Source organism: Prinia subflava, chromosome 1 (assembly GCF_021018805.1).
Source record: "Prinia subflava isolate CZ2003 ecotype Zambia chromosome 1, Cam_Psub_1.2, whole genome shotgun sequence".
NCBI classification, from domain to species: domain Eukaryota; kingdom Metazoa; phylum Chordata; class Aves; order Passeriformes; family Cisticolidae; genus Prinia; species Prinia subflava.
Genome location: NC_086247.1, coordinates 90,225,459 through 90,247,551, shown reverse-complemented (window position 1 = coordinate 90,247,551; position 22,093 = coordinate 90,225,459). Strand labels below are relative to the sequence as shown.

At 41.0% G+C, this 22,093-nt stretch overlaps 1 long non-coding RNA gene across 1 annotated transcript in view; it reads left to right on the top strand.

The window, feature by feature from the left end:
• The window catches only part of LOC134562643 (uncharacterized), a 33,829-nt gene that overhangs the window by 9,140 nt on the left and 2,596 nt on the right, over positions 1–22,093 (top strand). Inside the window, exons 3-4 of the long non-coding RNA XR_010083227.1 lie at positions 8,508–8,697; positions 12,493–12,529. This is a non-coding gene — a long non-coding RNA (uncharacterized LOC134562643). The remainder of the gene's footprint in view (positions 1–8,507; positions 8,698–12,492; positions 12,530–22,093) is intronic.

Here is a 22,093-nt window from a genome sequence, read left to right as displayed (position 1 = left end):
GAAGTAATCCATGTATCCTCTGGGGTCCAGGAACCACAGGCTGAAGTATCTGAGACTACAATTACCAGATACCTCAGTTGTTGATTTCAGCTGAAGTGGCATCTGCTAGGTAGATTACTTCAAAGAAGCCTTTTACATCATCAAATATGGAGTAAAACTAACAAATGCGTGAACTTGTCTTTTGATTGCATCTAATACAGATGCTTATTTTTTTTGAGAAAGTGCTGACTCTGGTCAAAGTCTGCAAAATGGAAAGGAAGAGATGAACCATGCAGCCTCTCAGCTATGATGCCAGAAAACAATGTATTCAGTTTTATCTCTGGTAAATACAGCTTTGTAGGCTGCCTTATTTTTGACTACTTTCTGCTTTTTGTGTTTTAAATTCATAGTTGCATCCACATGGCATCTTCTTTACCAAGAAGCCAGAACATGTTTGAACATCAGAGATGTCATCCTTTGCCAAGAAACTCATCTGAATATAGGTGTCTAATTGTGTCTTAGCTGACTGTTCATTATCAAAATTTTCAGTGGTCACCAGCCACTGCTCTTTCAGTGCTCCTTGTGTGTTCCCCTTTCTTTGTCCATTCAGGTACTCCCCTAAGTTATGGAAATGTCTCGTGTCCCTGAAGCTCCTCCCTCCTTGTCACCTGCTCCTTCTTTTGCTTTCACAAGTGCTCAATTAATTATTTAGGTTCCACTTTGTTATTTTCTCCTTTGTACTTGAGTGATGTACATGCAACCACAGGTCGCATCTTGCTTCTGCTTCTTCCACCATGGAATGTCTTGAAAGGGCATTCAGGAGCCAGAGGGACTGCCTGTACTGAATTATTTCCAAGAGACTTTTCAAATCATTCTCAAGCAGAAGTCCCACTGCTCCCATCATGTCCCTCTTTGAGACTTTTATTTCTACCCCTAAGCTGCCTTGTTGTCATTCTTCCTCCAAATGTTACTGACTTTAACAATAAGATGCAAAGGCTCTGTCACAAGCTTTCCCCATTAACTTACCTTATTTTCTCCTAATAACTTTTGTTCCTGGTCTTTTTCTTGTCTTTTTCCTTCCCCAGTGATGTGTGACAGCATGACTGAGCTACTTCTTTCCCTTCCTTCAAACATTTGGTGGCTCCTTATATTCATGTCTTAAACTCATTTCAATGTTCTATGTCCTTAAGGACATATATTATAAGTGATGTCATTATAATCCTACTCTCTTTCATCTTGAGTGTCATGCTTTTGATGATAACCTCTAACCTTTTCCCACCTTCTATTATTCACTGCTGCTGTGTCAGAAATGCAGCTCCTACAACAACTTTCTGCCTGACAATCAAAACATGTTTTTACTTCATCGGATCTTCTGGCTCTCCCTTCCAAGATGAAATGCTTCATCCCAACACCTCACCAAGCCAAATCTCTGTCTGTGGTTCCTTTTGTGTACTCATCATTGCCAGCTCCATTGCTCTGTTCGCTTTTCTTCATTCTTGGTGGCTGCTATCTGCCACCATGTGGGTACCTCTTTTTTCTCATTCAAATTCTTCCCCAAAGCACATTTTATCAGTTATTGTCACTAGCCTGTCCTCACCATTCTGATATCATTTACAGGCCTTTTAATGATATGAGAAAAAGCAGAAAGCAAACCCAAACCCAAAAGGAACTTTGTAAGTTGTCACATTCTCTGCATCTTCAAAAGAGTCTTAACATCTGTTCTTCAGGATAAAGTAGGACAGTGTTTGTCTTGTAGAGCACCACAAACACTACTGCTGCCTAACAAATGTTGTTAATAACTGTAACTGGTCCTTTCTTCTGAGCAGTCACTCGGAATTGTCCATGTACAGGGGTTGTATAATCAGGCTGCTGACTCAAGGGGCCTGCTGCCAGTATCTCCATGTCCCTTGTGAGCAGCAGAGCATGACTATGTATTAATAATGAGCTATGAGATGCTTGAGATTTTCATCTCCTTGCTTACAAGAAAAAGCCAAAGTAAATGTATGTAAGAGATCCTTGTCTGAAGTGAAGACAAGATGACATTTTCATGCAGTTCTGAAATTCTCTTTAGTCTCTTTGTATTGTGTAAGAAGCTGCTGTGACAATACACAGTCAATGTGGATGAGAAACAAAGGGGTCACTTATATGGGACATGAATACTATTTCCTGAGGTACTCATACTGACAGTGGGAACCACAGTTACTTGCTGGCTGCAGAAGTGGGAGTCTGCTACCAGCTTCAGCAGAAGGGGAGTTTGGTCTGCACTTCTCATTTCAAAAGCTGCTCAAGAAAAATATTAAGACCTTTGAAAAATGTGGCTCCACTGTTGAACAAAATATATTACAGAGAGTGGCCAAAGAACTAAGTAGCTTTCATAAATGTGTGTTCAGCTACAAGAGACCACATCATTCAGTGGTTTCCTTCTGTCAGCATAAACTGGGAATTTGGTGAATGGCTTATATGAAGACTAAGTCTTTGTTTTGCATCTGAATTCCATGGTAGAAAAATGTTTGCCCATGCTTCAACTCAATGTGGATTTTTAAAAGACTTGCAAATAGCTTTCCCCACATCAGACTGTACTATGTTAGAGCAGCAGCTCCCAGGTGCATTTTAGAACAGGAGTGCAATAGCAATGTAACAGTGGAATATGGACAGTGGTATATGGACACAAAAGGATCAAATGAACTTCCAGCAAGGAGGGAACACAAAGTGTCTCTGAAAGTCCACTTGAGCCACACTAAGATCTTTGTTCTTTAGTAAGAATACTGTTAAATTACAAAATTCCCTTCCTCTCAAACAAGGAGTTCTCTCTCTGGCTGGTGGGGGTTTTTTGTTGGTTGTGGGTTTTGGTTTTTTTTCTTTTTTTGAATAGAGGGGGATGAGTGAGAGGAGTGGTTGGTTTAAGTTTCTTTTTCCCCTGAGGACTGTTACCGGCTATTCACACACTTGAGCTTATAAAGAAAGCTCATTTTTCCACAGTCTGCCCTTTCTTTTCCCAAAGATTTAAAACAGAGCAGTGCCAGAAACATTAGAAGCTTTCTTTCTGTGAAATTGTGCTTTTTGTTTAGCAAGACAGATTTCTTAACAGATTAGGAGCACATTTACTGGAGTTTTCAAAGCAGAGAATATCTCATCTGAACGTGACTCCACCACATTGCTGTTGTGGTCACTTGTAGCAAAGGAAAATATTCCATTTTAGTGGTGCTTCTTTACCCATTCCATACAAATCTGAACAGCCATACACAGTGTGGGGAAGCTCTTAGCATTCAGCTTGATGCTGTCTGCAGTTCATGTTGGCAGGGTTCCCAGGAGAAGTTTTATATCTGAAGGTTATCACTGCTTTGATCATATATGGAATATCTCGTTTCAATGTGAGGGACAACCCCAAAATTCTACGTAACTTCTAATGGTAAAAACTACTCCACTATCAAATGGAGAAAATAATTTCTTTCTTGGAGTGATTTTTTTAACTTTGTAAAGCCAGTGATACACTGCTACTTAGGTCTGCAAGTGAGTTTTCTTGTCTGTTGCACATGAAACCTCTTGAGACTTTGAACATGTGCCTTTGCCAATAGGTATTAGCATGCTTTGCTTCCCTCTCTTAGGCAACTATTTCCATTAGATCTTAATACTTTAGGCAAGAGAGAGAAAGCAAGAGAGACGGTGAGAGAGAGCAAATTCCTCTTGAATAACACAGCTTGTTTACAAACCTTCCACAGCCTGAACTAAGCCAACAGGAGGTCTCTAAATTAGCTATTGGAAAAGCATTTCAGGAGGGTTTGTGTGCTGGAATGGAATTGATAATAAAAGTTGCTTGTCTGTACCCTGTGAGCTGATTAGCTCAGGAAGAGTACACACAGTGTTACAATTAGCATTCAAAGCCTATTCATCTGTACACTGGCACAGAGAACAGTCTCCGTGGGAGGCTTAACTGGGAGAATTATTCCTTCTTCTATGCTGTTTATAGTTAGCTGAGCTTTAAAGGATCCAAAGCCTTTAAAGAGACTTGGTCTTCAGGAAATCATTGAAGATGCTAGGAACTGAGGTGCTTAGGAATTGCCAGGTCTCAGGGGGGCTGCTATATTGCTCTCTATCAAGCCTGGCATCTTGCACTACAAAAACATTGTTTAATCAGTAACACATCTAAAATAATGTCAGTAGTCAGGATTCAACAGCCAAGACAATTGAATGTGTTATATGTGACAATTCTTTCTGCAGTGTTGCAGTTGCTAATACAGATGTGAAAAAACACAAGAAGTTGAATAAATTGGTGGTCCTATGGCAGTATAGATGTGCCCATTTTTTCAGGTATAGGCCCTGCATTTAAAGAAAAAATTAAAATTCAAATAAATGGGGCTGAAATACCACGGAGCACCACAAGTATGTGATTTCCTAACATGGAGTGTTGCATTAACAGCGCTCTTGCATGCAGGTTTATCCACACGAGGCCAAAGTCTCAACTTCCTTCTGACCCTTTTGTAACTGTCAATACCAGCAAAGCTTGACAGAAACCCAAAGGATACTTACACCGTTCCCACTCAACCAAATGCCACATTGGGAATCCCAGACTCCCTTATCCCTGGGTAATGTGCACAAAACAAGCTACCTTCAGCCTAATCACTGGGCAGGCATGGGGCACTGCCAGTCCAACGTGTAGTATTGCATTTCCAACTGTGCATCCTAGGTTTTTAAGGACAGCATCTCCATGTGAGAATGGCTGTGGGCCACATCAGTACTTTACAAGCTTCCCTTCAACAAAAGTAAAGAAAAAAGTCTTAATGCTCTGGGGTGAAGTTGACCTCAAAACTCTCATAAATTCCCCAAGTCAATTCGGATTTTGTTTATCTTTTGATTTCCAAAAGGTCTTCTTCATGTCTATTTTGTTACCACTGAGGTTATTTGCTCTCCAGCTACTACTTTACTGTCACACTGAAGAAGCCTGAGTGCTGTAAACACCTGTCCCAAGGGCTGAGAATCCATTCAGGCCGTTCCTGACACCAGACAGAGGTGGGAGCTAGAAAGGTTGCGGGGGAGGGGGGCAGCCAGCTTGTCTTTCTACTCTTTGCAAGATTGCACCCTGCCTGCATTTCTTCCCACCAATGCCTCACTGAATACATCTTTGTGTATTTGCAGGATGGTACCCTTTTTGATAGTCTTTTGGGCTCCAACTGCTTTTAGCATTCAGAAATGCACTCTGAGCTCGGTCTCGACTCCTTCCTCGTTAGCCTGCTTCTGCAGCTCAGCATCTGCTGAGATCGAGTAATTCCCTTCCTTCATTTATATTTATATTTTGAAGGTATTTATAGATTCAAGCTGTGGCCCCACGAGTTTTCTTTTCTCTTGGTTATATTTATAGATCTTTGATAAGCATCCCCTAGTATTTTGTTCTTATCTTCCAATACTTATGTGCTGATTGTAAGCAGTTGCTTCGCTGCCTTCCCCCTCCCCAGCACAATTTTGCTCTGCATTATTCCAAATGTGGTGATACTAGGTCTCATTTTAATGTAGCTTTATTAATTGAAAATGAGGCAGCCCCAGTAGATATAATACATTATCCTTCAACAAACCAGCCCTGCAAAGTATTCTTAAACGGTTCTATTTTCCTACCTTTTAGAAGCTTGCTGCTGTTTCTCCTGCTGCCTGGGACAGGGACTGTCTCTAGCTGTCTATACAGCACTCAGCACAGTGGCTTTCCACTTGCCTCTGGATTCCTTTTCTTGTTCTGTAATGTGAGATAATTAGAAACAAAGGCAGCAATGACTGGATAGTGAAGAATCATGTGTAAAGTCAGAATCAGAGTCACCATCTCTGCTTTTGTAAAAAACTTAATTTTCACACTGAACATTCCCAAACTGCTGTAACTGTAAGAGAGTTAGAATTGAAGGTGATAATTATATGGACTGGTGCAGATTTCCCTGAACCATATGCAAGATCAGCAATAGGCTCATAAATTAAGTTCAATAGCTGTGAAAGTGCCTTGAATTATTCAGCTTACTTGTCCAGTGAAAACCCAAAATTATTAAAGTCTTGCCAACTGCTGTATGTACAATTTTTTCACTGCACATTTTTCCTTGTGTACAGTTGGCATATTTTTAAACAAACATGGTCCATCATCTTTCTGAGCTCTGACTCATTTTGAGTCCTTTCTATAAATTTTTCTTCCATTTCCCCCAAATAACTTTGCTCTAATTTTGCCTCCAAGTTTCAGAGAGAGCCTTGATTGTATCTTCATGAGTATTCTGACCTTAAAATATCTTGGCTTAAGAATTTGTCTGTGTGATAATGCCAGCTAGATTAAAGAAAGAAGAATATGATTTTCCTGTTAGTTTACTGGTTTTTCAGCTTCTCAGAACAAGTGAAAACTTAACTTGTTCTGAAACAACAGGGGATTTTGTTTACATCTGCCTGAGCTTTCCTCTGGTGAGAAGGCATTTTCTTAAACAAGTCATATCAAAACGGAGACACTGCTGTAGTTTTAAATAGTGGTAGATAACAGGAACTTTGTTATGCTGTTTTTAGGAATGCCCTTCTCTTTTTATCACTTAGTTAGTGGCTCCTGATACTTGTTGAAAAAGTTGATATTTATATGGACCTTACAGAATCTAGGAGATGTGTGGCATATTAGAAGTATACCAGTTTCTTAAGTGTGTTTTTCAAAGCTTACCCTAATCCAGAGTAGCAAAGCTTGTTGAAAGGTTTGTTTGGTTTTCTTTTCTTTTACCTCAAAAAAATTAACCTTTTAAGTGACTCAAAAAAATATATTCAGTATCAGCAAATCTCATGGATTTATCCAAAATATTTCAGAGAACAAAGTAAAGCACTTGTAAGAGCAGAGGGGAGGATGGCACAATGATGTGTGCTCCTGAGCCTGCACAACCTGTGCAGTTTTCACTTTTTGTCCTGCCTTGTGTCTCTGGGCAAGGGTTTGGGTTAGAAAGCCATAAAAGTCCAATGGGGTGGAATAATTGAAAGCTTGGAAACTCAAAACCTGTAATTTCAGTGACTAGTACACCTAGTACTAGTAAGATTAGGTTACAGCTACCTGTAAGACTAAGTTACACTTTATAGAGGAACATTTCTCTGACAGACTCTTTACATGGTTTACATGTATGGTTTATAGTCGGGTAAGCAGTTTCCCAGTATCATCATCTAAGGCTGCATTTTAAAAGAGTCACTTATATGTGCAAGAACATAATGGCCATAGAGCCCAATCTGCAAATTGGTCATTGCTGGCAAACCTGGAGGATATTTGGTGCATTTTAATTCTGTTAGTAGGAGCGATAACCTAATGATGTTAAATAAGATCATTCCTAGATGAGGAAATGAGGGATTATTTGCCTAATAAGCCATTTGTATAAGGAAATGCTTATTCAAGGTTGAAAATGTTTTCAAACTTCAGCAAAAACCTTGGAATAAAAGCCTCCAATCTGCCATCATTTTATTTTCACAAATCTAGGGTGCTGCTGTAAGGTTAAGGTGTGGAGATGTTGTGTAAGCTGCTCTGCAGTACCATAATATCTCTGCTTACTTTTGTAGCTAAAAAAACCCAACAAAGACCCTTTCCCCCCTATTAGTTGTTGAGAAGTGATAGCCTAAATGTAGAACAAATTAAGTGTGCTATCCCTAAGGGATTTCCAAAAGAGCATTATACTAGTGACTGTAAAAGCCACATGTGGCAGACTGAAAAAACACACAAATCCCCTTGTTACATCTTTGACAAAGCACCCTCTTGGGATGGTTGTTCCTAAGATGCATTAATTCTAGCTCTTAAGTTCCCATGTTCAGTAGAATAGAGGCATGAACTGACCTTTCCAGAAGGAAAAGGTTAATGTTGAAAACCACAGATTTCAGCAATCTGTCTTCTCAAGGTAACCCCAGAGTTTATGGTTTGCTTAACTATACAGTGTTGCTGTTCTCTTGAAGAATAACTTTCTTTCTGAAGTGATCTATGTAGCCGAACCAGTGTTCCCGCTTGTAAACTGACTTTTAATTGCCTGGTATCTCTCTCGTATGTCTTTGTCACCTGAGAGCGTGGAGCAGATGTTTAAATGCATCTGCATCTTAGGTGCTGCTGAGGTGGCAGCCAGAGACATGTTCTCATAAAATCTTTGTGATAGTTCTTGCCTACAGTCTTTCTGGGAGGAGTCTGACAACAGTGTGATGCTTCAGGAGATGACTATGAGTTGGGTAATGGGATGTCCTTATCCATTTGGCATCGGTTGTTTAAGTTACTCCAATTACATAATCAAACAACCGTGTCACATCAAGAATGTTAACTGGGTGTTGAGTAGTAAATCTGAGCAAAGGAGAACTTGGGATCAGTATGAGGATCAAGTTTTTACAGGGAATCTATGAAGTAGACCATCTATGGAGAAACCATGGAAACTTCAGTTACCTGAAGTGACTAGTCAGGGCTCTGGAGCAATGTAGAAATTTATTTTCCATTGACAATTCAGAAGCATCAGATGCATTATCTTACTTAACAGCTGGTGTCTCTGTTTGATATCCTCTGAATCTGTCTTTCCCAGGAAACTTGACAGCCACCTCTGGGGAAAGAGGACTTTGTGACACATGAAGGAGGCTCCTGGGCCTTGAAGCTAATAGGTGACAAGGGAATACTTCATGTCTGTCAAACTCTTGGAAGTGCCCCTCATGCCTGCTCTGTTGTTCTGCATAAAGCAAGACCTGCATTTGCAGGTCCTCCTGCTCTGGCTCCAGGTAACCTAGCCTCCTCCTTTCCAAATGGGAGGATAATGGGCATATGTGGTATGGGTGAAGTACAGACCACTGCACCAGTTCCACAAGTTCAACTGAAATGGCAATACAAGGGAATTTCATCAAGTGCTTGCAGTGCTGTATGACCAGAAAAGTCATTGCTCCATTCAGTGCTCCATTCAGAGCTTTGCCTTGTTTTACCCTAAATAAACGGGACCAATGATGCTTCCAACTCCTTCCATCAGGAGGTTATTTTGCAGTTTAACAGAGTGCCAGGACATCCCTGCTGATACTGTCTGACTTACATTTTTCATTGCTCAGTTTCATCTAGTGAATTTTACTTAAAAAAAAATCTTTTACAGTTTTGTGTTTTTACATGCTCTGAATATTTTTAGGTTGTTCTCCTAGTCCCCAGGTAGTCATTACTGGGAAATATTTTCTTCTTCTTTCTTGGAAACTACATGCTGAATTTAATTCTAAGCTTGTGATTACCATGAAGATAATAAAAACTCATTTAAATTAGAACTGATTGGAAATTATAGTCATGGGGCAGGAAGCTAACAGGAACAGTAGGCCAAATCCAGTAAAGTTTTTAGGTCATTAGTTTTCAGTGAAATAACTGCTGGCATTGGTGTTATGCTGAGACTCTATGAGAGAGCTAAAACCCTACATTAGGAGATAGGATCCCAAATGCTTTGCTGGACACAAGACTTTGTAATTCCATATACTGAAAGTGTTTTTATTTTATGAAAGTATGTCAGAGCAGGAAGCCCTGACTGCAGCATACATGGGGAGACACATTTTCACACAGGGCTCTGGGGGATCACAGCTACACATCATGCGGTGTAGGCTGGTGCTGTACCTATTTTCTCATCTGTAGGTCAATGACCTTATAGAAAGTTTCAAAAAAGCTTTGGCAGCAAACTGAGGAGACAGGAGGCAAAAGGGTGCCCTGATCTGCCCAGGTCTACAGCAGTTCAGGGAAGGAGGGCTGTCACAGAAAATAGCTTTCAACAAAAAGTGACATTAATTAGCCAAGTGTTTTGTTTCTTACATGTGTGTAGTGGTATTGTGACTGTAGACATGTCTACACCACTGCTTCTGTTAAAAGACTTTATTATATGGTTAGGAAATTGAGGAGGTGAAAATCTCCTTTTTGAAGCTGCTTAAAGACAATATGCCAGCCTGAACAGAAAACAAGTGGCAAAAAAACCCAAAAACCAAGAGGCCTTCAGCCTGCAAAAAGTGCCAGGAAAGCTTTTCAACAGGAACAAAGTGGTATGGCACCACACAATGGCAGGAGGGCTTGGTGGTGTGCAGGAGATTTCCGAACACTATGATGGTGTGGAGTACATCCTAACATGGACAGACATATTATCCAAGCCAGACAAAGCCATTGCTCTTGAAGGCAAAAGGAATTCTGAAATAACGAGAGCCTTCAAAGCAGTTGTAGGAGGGGGAGTGTGCTGGTATGAAAGCAAAACCAGTGAGACTTCAAGTCAAAAATACAATTGAATAGAGACACAACAAACAAAGATACAACAAACAAGAAAGATAAAAATAAAATAAGACAAATGCAATAGTACAAAGGACAGAGTCAGAATGCAAACCTGACACCCTGTTGGTCAGGGTGTTGGAAGCAGACCGAAGTAACTCCTCCCAGAGTGACACTGGTGGCTCCATTAGAGTAGAGATGATCCTCAAGAAAAGGGTCCAGTCATCCTCTGGGAATCCAGTGGAAACAGGCTCCCTTGGTGTTTAGGATTGCTGGTTTTATCCGGTGGAAAGGCTTTGGCTCCACCCACTGTGTGGAGCATCTCACAATGGAATGAGGTGATGTTATCAGTCATGTGAGAGGCCTTAAATGGCCCATTCACAGGTGATGTCCCTCCCAACAGGATGGGTGGAGAAAGAGATAAGGAGGCACTGCCTTATCTGGTGTTATCAGGTGTCCCATTAACAGAGGGCACCTCTTTCCACCCCTAGAGTCACAAGAGATAAGGAACAATATCTCCCAACCGACTTCAACAGATGATAATAGAATACACATTTTTGGTTACATTTTTCAACCTAAGACAGGGTGCATGCCTCAAAAATTGCACTTTAAAGCACTTTAAACCAGCCTTTAAAAAAGCTGCAAAACCAGGATTGTGTTCACATTTGTGTTATCTGCAATGTTAATTCTCATCCCCAACCGTCCAATGCTCCTATATGACCATTCCTACACAGGCAGGGTCCATCATCCCTCGTACTACATGCAAAACATCTATCTAAACAATATGGCAAGACTGCCTTGTGTGACTGTTTTTGCATCTGCAGGAACAGTTTATACTTACATCTTATCTATCAGTTTGGTCTGTTTTGCAGCAGAAACGACACAAGGGATTTTCTCTATGGTCAGATCCTCCACCCATAGTGCCAATCAGCAATACACACAGATTTTGCCTTTGGTAGATCTTCAAGTCAGGGGATCCCATGGAAAATCTTCAGGATTGTTTGAAATTACCATCCATAGAGCTCTGGTTCCAAGTAGTCCAGCAGCAGCTTGTGCTGCTGTCCAGAAGTTCAGACAGTGACCTGGTTGACCTTCAGTCAACACAGTGTTAGTAAGCTGTCTCTCCATTCCAGAGAGTGTGGAGCTTTTGCCCCAGCCTGCCTGACTGGCTGCTCTTTCAGGAGACAGGGAGGTGAGGAATGATGCTGCCTGGCTGGTGATGCTGGGACTAACCAGCTCTGCCACACACTGGGAGGTGTAAAGAGAGGCAGCAAGGCAGCAGTACGGTCACACCCTGGGACAAAAGAAGCCAGAGTGCTGCCCCATCCCTCCCAAGGCAGAGCGGCTCTAGCCAGGAGGATTGAGGGAGAACCAGGTTTCCTCTCACCAGTGCAAGGGCCAGCAGAGTCATCACACTCACACGTGGCTGCTCCAAGTGAAGCAGTGTTGGTGTATGCCTTTGGAAACACAGGAGGAGCAGAGGACCAAGTGTCATAGCCTGGGAAAGCAAATAGGTTGGTGGCCACATCATCCAGGGCAGGCAGTGACACAAGGGAAGCTGTCAAGGACAAAGTGACCCAAGTGCAGGGTGCTGAGTGCCTGGCAGAGGTCCCTGAGCTGACCCCAATTGTATGCCAAGAGACCTTGCTCCCAGAGCCACTGGTGTGATGAAGAGCCTGGGCATAGTCCCAGGGGCATCTCCAGTGCATGGAGAACCATGTGGTCAGTGCTGACAGAAGCATCTTTTCCCTCTTCCTCCTTGCAAGGTCTTCAGAAATCTGTCCAGACCAGAACTAAAACAACATCAGGGCACTAAAGGTCTTTTGAGTACAATTTCACTGTTTATTGGCATCATTTTTGTTACCTCTGGAGATCAGCCATAGGGAATGTTCTGTTCAACTGTCCTGTGTAATTCCTTGCAGGCCAAACTGAATTTTTAAAAATGGATGGCATTCCAAGGATTGCTATTTAAAATCAATCTTTTTTCCTGTCTATTTTTTTTAAGATTTTTGCTTCTCAAAACCCTTTTCCATCTGACAATTTCACAAAAAACAAAATTTTCATGAGGAATGTTCATTTCAATGAGCCTGGTCAGATGACACAAGCTTTCCATGAAATGATGTAATTTTAAGATGAGATAGAGAAATGTGAAGAAAAACAATTTCGAAGATTAGAAACAACAAATTAGAAAAACACAAAATATTTTGTTCTCAAAAGCAGCCCAATATTTTTGAAGTATGTACTTGGTTTGTTCCTTTTATTTTAATGAACATGTGACAAATACATTTTTATCTTCTTTTCAGGTTGTCTGATAACCAGGATTGGGAGGCTTCTGGAAAGGTATGCCCCTGCTGCATGGACTTCTTCCTGTCTGGCATTTCATGCCCTGAAACTATCTTGGTTTGGAAAGACAAGTATCTGTCAGGGAAAACTGGAGTTTCCCTTGGAATGGAGAATGTAGAGCCCCCTCCCTCCAAATTATTACAACTTTTCAATTAGGAGCTTTCAGGCAAAAAATATGTTAATAGGAGTAACAATTCTTTACTAGGAATATTAAAAAATGCAAATGCAGTAATACAAAAAAAAGGCAAGCAACCAAACAAAAGTCCTAGAAAACCCTGACAGAGTCAGGAATATGACCTGACACCCTGTCAGCCAGGGTGTTGGAATTCCAAATCAGTCCTCCTGGAGTGACAGATGTGGTTCTGTTGGAGTGGAGATGATCCTGAAGTGGCGGTGAGATGAGTCCGGTCTTTCTCTGAGAATCCAGTGGAAAAGAGGATGCTCTGCTGTTCTGAATCTCAGGTTTTATCCAGGTAGGAATGCTTGGCTCCTCCCACTGGGTGGGGCATCTCACAATGGAATGATTTAATTTTATCAGTCATTGGTGAGCCTTAATGGCTCATTAACAGCAGATATCCCCCTGAGGGAGGGAGGGTCTTGGAAGAGATAAGGAATATTGCTCCCCTGGGTTTAAAATCTGGCCCACTAACAGAAGGCATCCACCCCCTCCACCCCAGAGTTATGAGGAAGGGGTTATACAAGAGAAAAAGAAAAGCACCTCCCCAACTGGTTTCAACAGATGGCAAATAGAATACACATGTTTAGTGAGATATTACAACCCAAGACAAAAACACAGAAATTTAGATACCCACCTTCCATTGTAACTGCTGCAATGCCTCTAATCTCAATCATGGTTTAAAGTCCTTTAGTATCTTTCTTGGTGCTGTTACAAATTCCTGGAGATGCAAACTTACTAGAAGCTTGTCCATAAAGGAAAAGGTGCCTGATTTGAGTCTTTCCAACAAGAGAACATTTAAAATAAGAAACCTCAGAAAAATTATGATGTGGCACTTCAGGACATGCAAATGATACCAAACAATGCCTATTTTAGGACCCTGCATAGCCCAGGCACTGAGATTCAGGAAGTAGCATGCTGCTGCTTTGGGTGTTGTGGTTTGGGCCCTTTGCTGTCTCTACTTCAACATTTTAATTTCTTACTGTTGTTACATCAGGAGTTCTTCACCCAAACCAGCTTTTCGCACTACGTAAGCTATACAGAAAGGATTACTGTGCCAAGGGCTGAAAGTGTCCCAAGGTTTTCTGCTATGTCAGGACATCAGCCCTCTTCTTCTTGAAAAGACCAAAAATGAAATGCATTTCCTCATTATTAACTTATTTCTACAAGAGCTGGAAGCACTGACCAGAGTGGTCTTTCTGTATTAGACCTTTGAACATTTTTGTGGTCTTTTCATTGGATGCTGCAAGGTGCATTTTGCTTTGCTCTGATTCTTGTGCTTAAAACCTGTCTCTGTAACTGAGCATATATGAAACATTTTTCCTTCTTTCAGTTTCTGAGGTCTGGCAGTGAACAAGGAGATGCTTTGTGTCAATGGATAAACTTAAATAGTATTTTATTGTCAGAAGGTAAATGGTAATGCCCAAAACATTAAAGGAAATAAGTACTTTACTTTTTTAAGCAGAATTAAAAATAATACAACAAATATGCATCCTTCTGCATTAATGGGATTTACCACAAGTATGATTGGTTTCAGGGGCTCGAATGATGACGCAGAATGGAAATCCTGTAGAATGGCACAAGCTCCTTGGAACAATTTCTTTTCTGGGCCTGTGCATGTTTTTTAGCTGGTCGTTCTGATGGAAAACACGCTCCTTCTACTTACGCACCTTCCCAGCAGACACTTTCTTGCTTCAATGGCAATAACGACTTCTTTCTATTGCAGTCTCTGGAACTCTTAAGGGTATTATTTTCCCTCAAGATCAGTGAGTTAAATTGCCTGCCATGACACATCTGAAAATTATTCCATTCCCAAAGAGGAAGAATGAAGCACTTCTCATAAAAGTAGCAATCCTTTAAGGGTACTTGAAGTTGCATCTTTTGGACCACTACTTACGGAAAAATTGTTCCAGGGATTTTTGCTGTTTAATTTTGAGTATTTTTTTTAGTTAGTTTTCATTTCTTTTCATCTCACATCTTTGGATAAATTGCTGACATTTCTCCAGGCCTGACCAGTACTACATTGAAGATGATATGCAACTAGCCTTTTTATTAAAACTTAAAATGTGACCATCAGGAGCTCAGACACTGAAGAACTGTATTTCTCTCAGCTTTTCTAATTAATTACATAATGGACAGATTGAATGGGTAAACTGTCTTAAGTGGCTGTTATGTGTTTTCCTGGGGTTTCTATTAGGAACAGCAGAAAAAATTACAAGACTGTAGGAAAAAAAAAAGTGGAAAAACCTTAAAGCACTTGAGTTGAGATTTATAAATTGTTTCACCAGAAGTAATAATGACTCATACTTTCATTTCTTTTACAGAAGATAAATTCAAGGTGTTTTGGCTGAGGCACAGCTCTTCCCTGGGGGAAGAAAGGCCAAAAGCCAATTCACAGAAAGACGGGTTGAATACTAAAACTCAAGATGACAATCTGACAGCCACTTGGCATCTGCTCTCAGATGGCAGCCAGCTGGCTTCTCACAACAGTATATGCACCAGCAACATTGTTAGGAAGAGCTTGCTGAGAAAGTCAAGGCAGTCCCTGCTTCGATGCGACACCTCCCGCGAGGCTCCTCTTGCGCAGAGCCCGGTGCATTGGTGCGTCACAGCGGGGCTGCTCCGGCACTGCTGCCTTTCCCCACAACGTGTGCACCCCCGGCATCTATAAGGAATTAGCAAATTACTGACAGGGGCTAATCAGTAATAACCACCTGGTTTTCTGGGCTTCATCCTGCTGATACACAAGAGTGCATAGCTTTTTGCAAGGCAGGGCCAACCATTTGACTCAAAGGACAACGTGACTGTCGGCTGCAAGCTTCAGAACGTTGGCGCTGTGGGTTCGGAATTGCTTTTGTTTGTGCAGTGCCTTGCAGAAGATGAACCCACCTATCATTTTGATTCACAGTGGCAGTATGGCTTTGATTAGATATTTTGTTGGGAGATAGCAAAAGCTTCCATCCTTGTTCTTCTCTAGAATAGGTTGAAAAACAGTTGTCATACAAAGCTGCCATGCTCTGCTCTGTTACAGGGACACCTCACAGCCCTATTATCAGGCCTCACTGACTACTGTGCTGAAAATGTGCTAGTATTTGTGGTGTGTACTTCACTTGTTGTGTAAGCCATTGTTGCCAGTAGGGATAAAAATAAGGGCAGGGAGAAATGCTTGCATCTACAAACAAGGACTGTACTGCATCAAGAATGGACCTGAGGAGTTTAAACAGCTGCTAAATGTGCATCAGGTTCAGGTCTCTTTCTCTGTCCTGTCTGCACCAGCTTTTTCAAGTGCTCTTGTTTTTGCTCTGAGAATTCCTGTTCTATCTCTAGTTTCCTGATAGCTGTCACAGACACACAATCCGTCATCTTAAGTATTTGTATGATCATGAATTCAATGCAGAGCACTTGAGAGCTTTCCACTTCTGGCAATTAACACGAGATAAATAAAAGTGGTAAGAGGAGGCATTAAGTTACCCACCTGCAGAAAACTGGCTCTGTACTGAGTGCTCTTGACAGATGAGTGCATCTGAGGAAGTGCTAATTGCAGTGTATTCCTTAATGGTTTTTTGTTGATGCACAAAAGATTTAGAAAATGGGAAGAAAATGAAAATGCCTCTGTCTTTTGAGTCGCAGTGGAAAATAAACAGGAATTGGGCTCTCACAAAAAGAATATGCTAAGAACAGGGGAACAAGCAGAGGACTGGTGCCATGAATAGAAATCTCCGTCTGTGCTCTGGCCATGGTCCAGACTGTATGACATAGTTTACCTGATACAGTGCCCATTGGGATCATTTATATAACATCATAGGTGCTATGAGTAATGCAGGAAGATGCTCTGTGTGAGCCTAGATTCTCATGTTGAGAGTGAGACAGACACAATACAAAGGTTCATATTTGATGCATACACAGGAAAAAGAAGCACTCTGTCAGATGAGGAACAAGGCTCAGGTAAAGAAGCAAATGCTGATCTTGGCCATAAAAATGTAGGAGAAAAGACAAAGGATTGCTAGCTGGAGACAAAGTGCTGTGAGGTAATGGAGCCAAGGGTGAGGATGGAGAATGGGAGAGAAAGAATGGTGAGATTAGACAGAGCCATGTGTCTCTAGGAAATGAAGTTACAAAGACTATGAACTTGGAAGAAAACAGGAAACTGGGTTATAGGGGTGGTGGACTATAACATGTATAGTATGCAGCTGGTTAAGCAGAAAATCTGACTTGGTATACAATATTTTTAAAGGCATGGGCAAAAACCAAGAGGCAGGATAAAGGCAAAAGTGTCTGTAGTAGATTCAACCAGTGCAGTGAATGCCTGACATGATGGGAGCCATGTGAGCTGGTTGGCACTGCTAACCCACTTCGGGTGAGTTGGCTTGGGACAAAGCAGAGTTCATCAGGTCGGAGGGAAATGCAGTGTGCTAGCATCCCCATGGCCCTAACTAATGGGAGTGGTGAGAAATCCATACCCCCACACTTATACTGCACCCTCTGTCCCCAAAAAGACTGCCAAGTGCATTTGTCCATTAGGCTATAAAGACCTCTCAAAAGTTAGTACAACAACACCAGATTGGAAATATATATAAATTTAACTGCAGTAGAGCTGCATTTAACCCACTAAACCAAATAATCCCCCAAAGAACAGCATAACAATTGTGCAATTTCCCACCCTTAGAAGGGAAAATGCATGCCATATGATACAGAGGCCACAGCAGTGAGGGTAGATGTGATGTGCTGGAGACAATTGCTGTAAACCTGCATTATCTCTTCTCTGTGTTATATTGCAGTGATTATTTTTTTCCTGCATAGAGAAACCATTAAAAAGTCAAAGAACAACCGAAGGTTTTTTGCCAAAGGTAGAGCAGATCCCTTGGCTCTTCAAATGCTGCTCCTATGGAGAAGGGAGAAATGCAGCCAGGATTGCATGTGGCAGCTCAGGAATATCTAGGGGAACAGCACAATGTTCACAACTCTGACCTGCTGCACAGAATCTGCCCCATGCAGATCAGGAGTGATGATTACAACACAGACCTGGCATCAGGCAAAGAGCACAGCGTGTTCGAAAGTCTCATTTACAGCATTATTTGGGTCAGCAGAAACCGGGAAGGAAGTGGTTATGTGAATGTTTCTTCACTGTATTGTTTACAGGATACACAGGGAAATTTTTGGCTTCATATTTGGGTAGTTCAAAAGGCAGAGCCAGCATAGTTGAGAGAAGAATTGGCAGCACTGAATTTGGCCATAGCAAAGGCAGATTTCAGTGCTGACTGCCAGAGATTACATCTTTGTTCATCCTTTCAGTGGCAGTTCTGACAGGCTTCCACATCAAATCACTGTGGCTCAGGCCAGCAGAGCTATTCTGGCAGGTTTTATCCGCTTACATAAGTAAGGAAAAGATGAGATGTGACCTTGACTGGCATAACCGAGTTGGGAGCAGCCTCTAGTTCCAAAGCAGTTTTCTTGGCAGAACCATGCAGTTACCTGGATGACCTGGTTTGTTTTGTGAGGCTTGTCATACCTCTGTTTTGCACTGTGGCTGTACTGTGGGCTGCCTGCACAGACCTGCCCATGGTTCTCAGGTCTGGATATAGTGGCCAGTTTAACCTGGAGTGGGACAGCACAAAATAGTGTTTCTCTAGTGCATGTATTCATATGGTGGCAATGGAAAATGTTACAGAGTGTCAGAAGGATTAAACTCTCTGTTATAAGGAGCAGAGATATTACAGTAACCCGTATCACTGTTCTGTTGTTATACAATGTACTTTGACAGAAAGTTCAAAACATTTTTTGGACTAAGATTGATGAAAGAAGGGCCAGCATCATTCAAACAATATTGGATTCAGATTTTTAAAAATCAGGATAAACTATTCCTCCAGTGGCCTAATCCTATTTGCTTCATTAAAGGCCTGCTGCATCACAGGGAGCTGCAATTCAGGGGACTAAATTCTTCAAACAGAAGAAAATGTCTTTAGCCTTTTGTGTGTGAGAAAGAGGGCAAAGAAAAGATTATGGAAGACGAACTATGACATTTGTTTTGAACCATTTAAACAACTCTAGACATGGGCTGTATTTTTCAGTATTTTCAAAATTATTTTTTTATGTGCTACAAAAGAACTGGTAATCAACTGGTATAATTTGATGCTTTTATTTCTGTACAAGGGTGGTTTACTAATTATTTATTCCATGTTTTTAACACAAATTCATGTATAAGTAAAGTAACAAATTGAGCACACTGAAGAGTTCTAGGTTTTTCTCCTAAGTTCAACTTCATCCCTTCTTTCCCATCTAATCAGACTTGGAGAAGCAGACAATAGAGAAAAGGTGGAATGCCAGCTGGAAAGAACTGCTAATGGTCTCTTGCCATGGGAACTGTCCTTTGTTAGGCTCTCTCCTGGGATGGGCACTGGTTTGTTCTTGAGATGCATCTAAATTAAGATACGTGAATTTAAATCAGAACTTGAGGATCTCCAGAACAGAGAGTTGGGAATTTGCTTTGTCAGTCCAGTTAAACTAACTGTAGGCTATGGTTATCATCCACAGCCAAGAATCCTGAGTTGATTATGAAGAAAATACAACAATCAAAATCCTACTTAATCTAACAAGCCTAAAGTTAGATCACGTTCCTTTGATGCCTATCAGGAGAAGACCAGAGCACTTTCCAGTGTTGCACTTTGACTGTGACCATCATAATTATTTGTTATAATTGTTTGTTCATAATTATTTGTCAGTCATGGCCAGCATTGAAGCCAAACAAGGTCCTTTATAATCATGGAATATTTCAACGTATTCGCCACCTCTGTGTGTTTCAGCCATACCTTGCCACCATTGGGCTCTGAGATCCAAGCAGCTGCAATGACCACAGATGCACTGAAAGTTGCCAGGGAAAGCGGGAGAAGGAATTGAGCCTCAATACAGACTTATTTTTAGAATCAAATCCATTAAAGAGTGAAAAATGGCCCCATATCTTTTTTCTTGGCCCATTCTTTTCCTCTGAGTTGAATAAATAAAACAAAGTTTGCGCAAGAGCTATGGTATTTTCCAGTTTAACTTCTATTTTATGTTATTCAGGGAGGCAGATGCATGTAGTCTGACAGGAGACATTAAGCTCAGTGAACATTTTTCAGTTCAAAAGCTTCAAACCCCCCTTTAAGCAAAATATTTCAAAAAGAGGAGAGCGAGCAATTGCCTGCTGCAGCAAACTTAGCAAACATTTTTGATACTCATGGAACAATCTTTCCTGCACATCAAAGGAAAATATCACTCTTCATTAAATATATCAATTAACTTATCACAGGATCTAATTGATATTTCAATTCCAGCAAATAACACACTTACTTTTTTTGTTCTCCAGCTGCACAATATCTGACAGCTCACTGAGCAGTCAATGTTGTGGAGAAATCAAGATCAGTTTTGTAAAGTCTGTCAATCATTCAAATATTCAAGTTCTCTTTAGACAGAAAAAGTCTCTGAATTATATTAGATACTGAGTTTGTCTCAGGCAAAGCCAGAAATACAGGAGAAAAATAAACACTCGAACAAAAAATTTATAACTGGTTCTTACGTATTTTGAGCCCTGAAAAAGGTAATTCAATTGATTGATTCATTTTTTAGAAATGGTTATCTCTTCCTAGCAGTAGCTTCAGGATTTTGATGTGAGCAGAAGCAAGAGGTTGTTCCTGTGTGTGTGCTTCAAGTGGGAGTTTAGCCTGAAGCAGTCAAGGCTGAAGGACACAGTTTGTTTTTTAAAGGGTGGGAGAAGAAGAAAACGGAGCAGATTAGATCTTATTCCAGAACTTTGATCTTACGTGTTAATTGCCCTGTGACAAAAAGGGTGACAACTACTGTGGAAAATGGTCTGACATTTGCTTCAATCCCTGTAATTCAGTGTAATTTCTGTTCAGGCCTGGTGCTGGTGTCTCTGTAAAAGTAAAGCAAGAAATCTCACCTAGATGAAAGGTAACCTTATTACAAAGTATTTGACTGAGACTCAAGAAACCTGGATTTATTTCCAGTTGCACCTGTGTGGACTTGTACACATTCCTCACAAACTCACATTCTTAACTTTGGGGAAATAACACAATTGGATGATATGTAAATAGAGTCAATGTTTGTGTGGTGACAGGTCTTTAAAAATACAGAACAGCAAAAACAGCACCACCTCCAGAATCTAAAATTAGTCTAACCATGTCATAGAAAGGCTGCATAAATAGCAGGGGTTTTTTTCTAGGTTTGCATATTTTCTATTAAGTAAAGACTGAATTTTTTTTTCAATTCATTTACATCTGAGTTATCCCAGCTTGAACTGTACTGAGAAATGTCTCTTAGCCACAGGTCAAATTAATGTTCTCCTGGGAACATGGCTGAGTCTCTAACAGAAGGCACGGTGCTGTTTCTACAGTGAGAGTCATTGCTCTTGAAATGTGGTGGATGGTGAAGCTGAAGCAGGGAAATACACTTGCGTTTGAATTCCAGGCAACAGTTAATATTTTGGAAGAGAGTTTTTTAGAACATGTTGTTGTATTTATTCTGTTCTCTGTGAAAAATGTTGTAAGAAAAAAAGGTAACTTTTCTCCCTAGGTGATTTCAGGTCTTAATTCTGATCTATTTTCTTGATTTTTTCCTAAAGTCTGGAAGGATTAACTTAAAGGGTTTAGTTTTAGTCTAAAGTCTTTCAAATCAACTTGTAAGTCTGTAAAATGACAGCCACTGGTTTTTTAAAATTTTCTTTCCACTTTGTCAAAGTACTTTTTTTCTCATATTCTTCTCTTTAGTATATACATCATTAATGTGGTCAAATCATCACACTGGCTTTGAAGTTTCCCTCACTGTCTCCATGGTCCTACTAAAGCTTAAGAATCACAGGTCCCAGCTGAAAAAATTATCCTCCATTTGTTCTTGTGCCTCTCTTTATCCTATTTCTGTCCATGGTTTTCTCCCCAGAAAGCTCTAGGCTTGATTCACTTATCATTTGCAGAACTGCTAGAATTGATGAAACATGATTAAAAAAATAGTGAGTTGCTGGTGCAGAGAAGCTCCTTATGTTTGACACCAAGTGACAGTGGAAAGCCCTCACCCATGTTCAGCTTTGCATTCCACCTCCCAAACTGCTTCTCCTTTGGAGAAGAAGGGCCACATTATTCTGCTCTATTCTTTCCACCAAAACTGAATATCTCATTCTGATGTTGCTCATTCTGAGTCCCTCTCTCCACCTTCTCACATTTCCTTTGGGCAATGGCCTGCTGCTGCTGCCTGTGTCCTTCAGGCTGAAGGCTGGTGTCCCCCAGACCCCAGTGCCTGGGGACCTTCCCCTGCCCCAGCACTCTTCAGCTCCACATCAGTGGGTGGCAGTGGCCCAGGGCTTTTGCCAAACTCAGGTTTATGGAGACCCAAAGCCT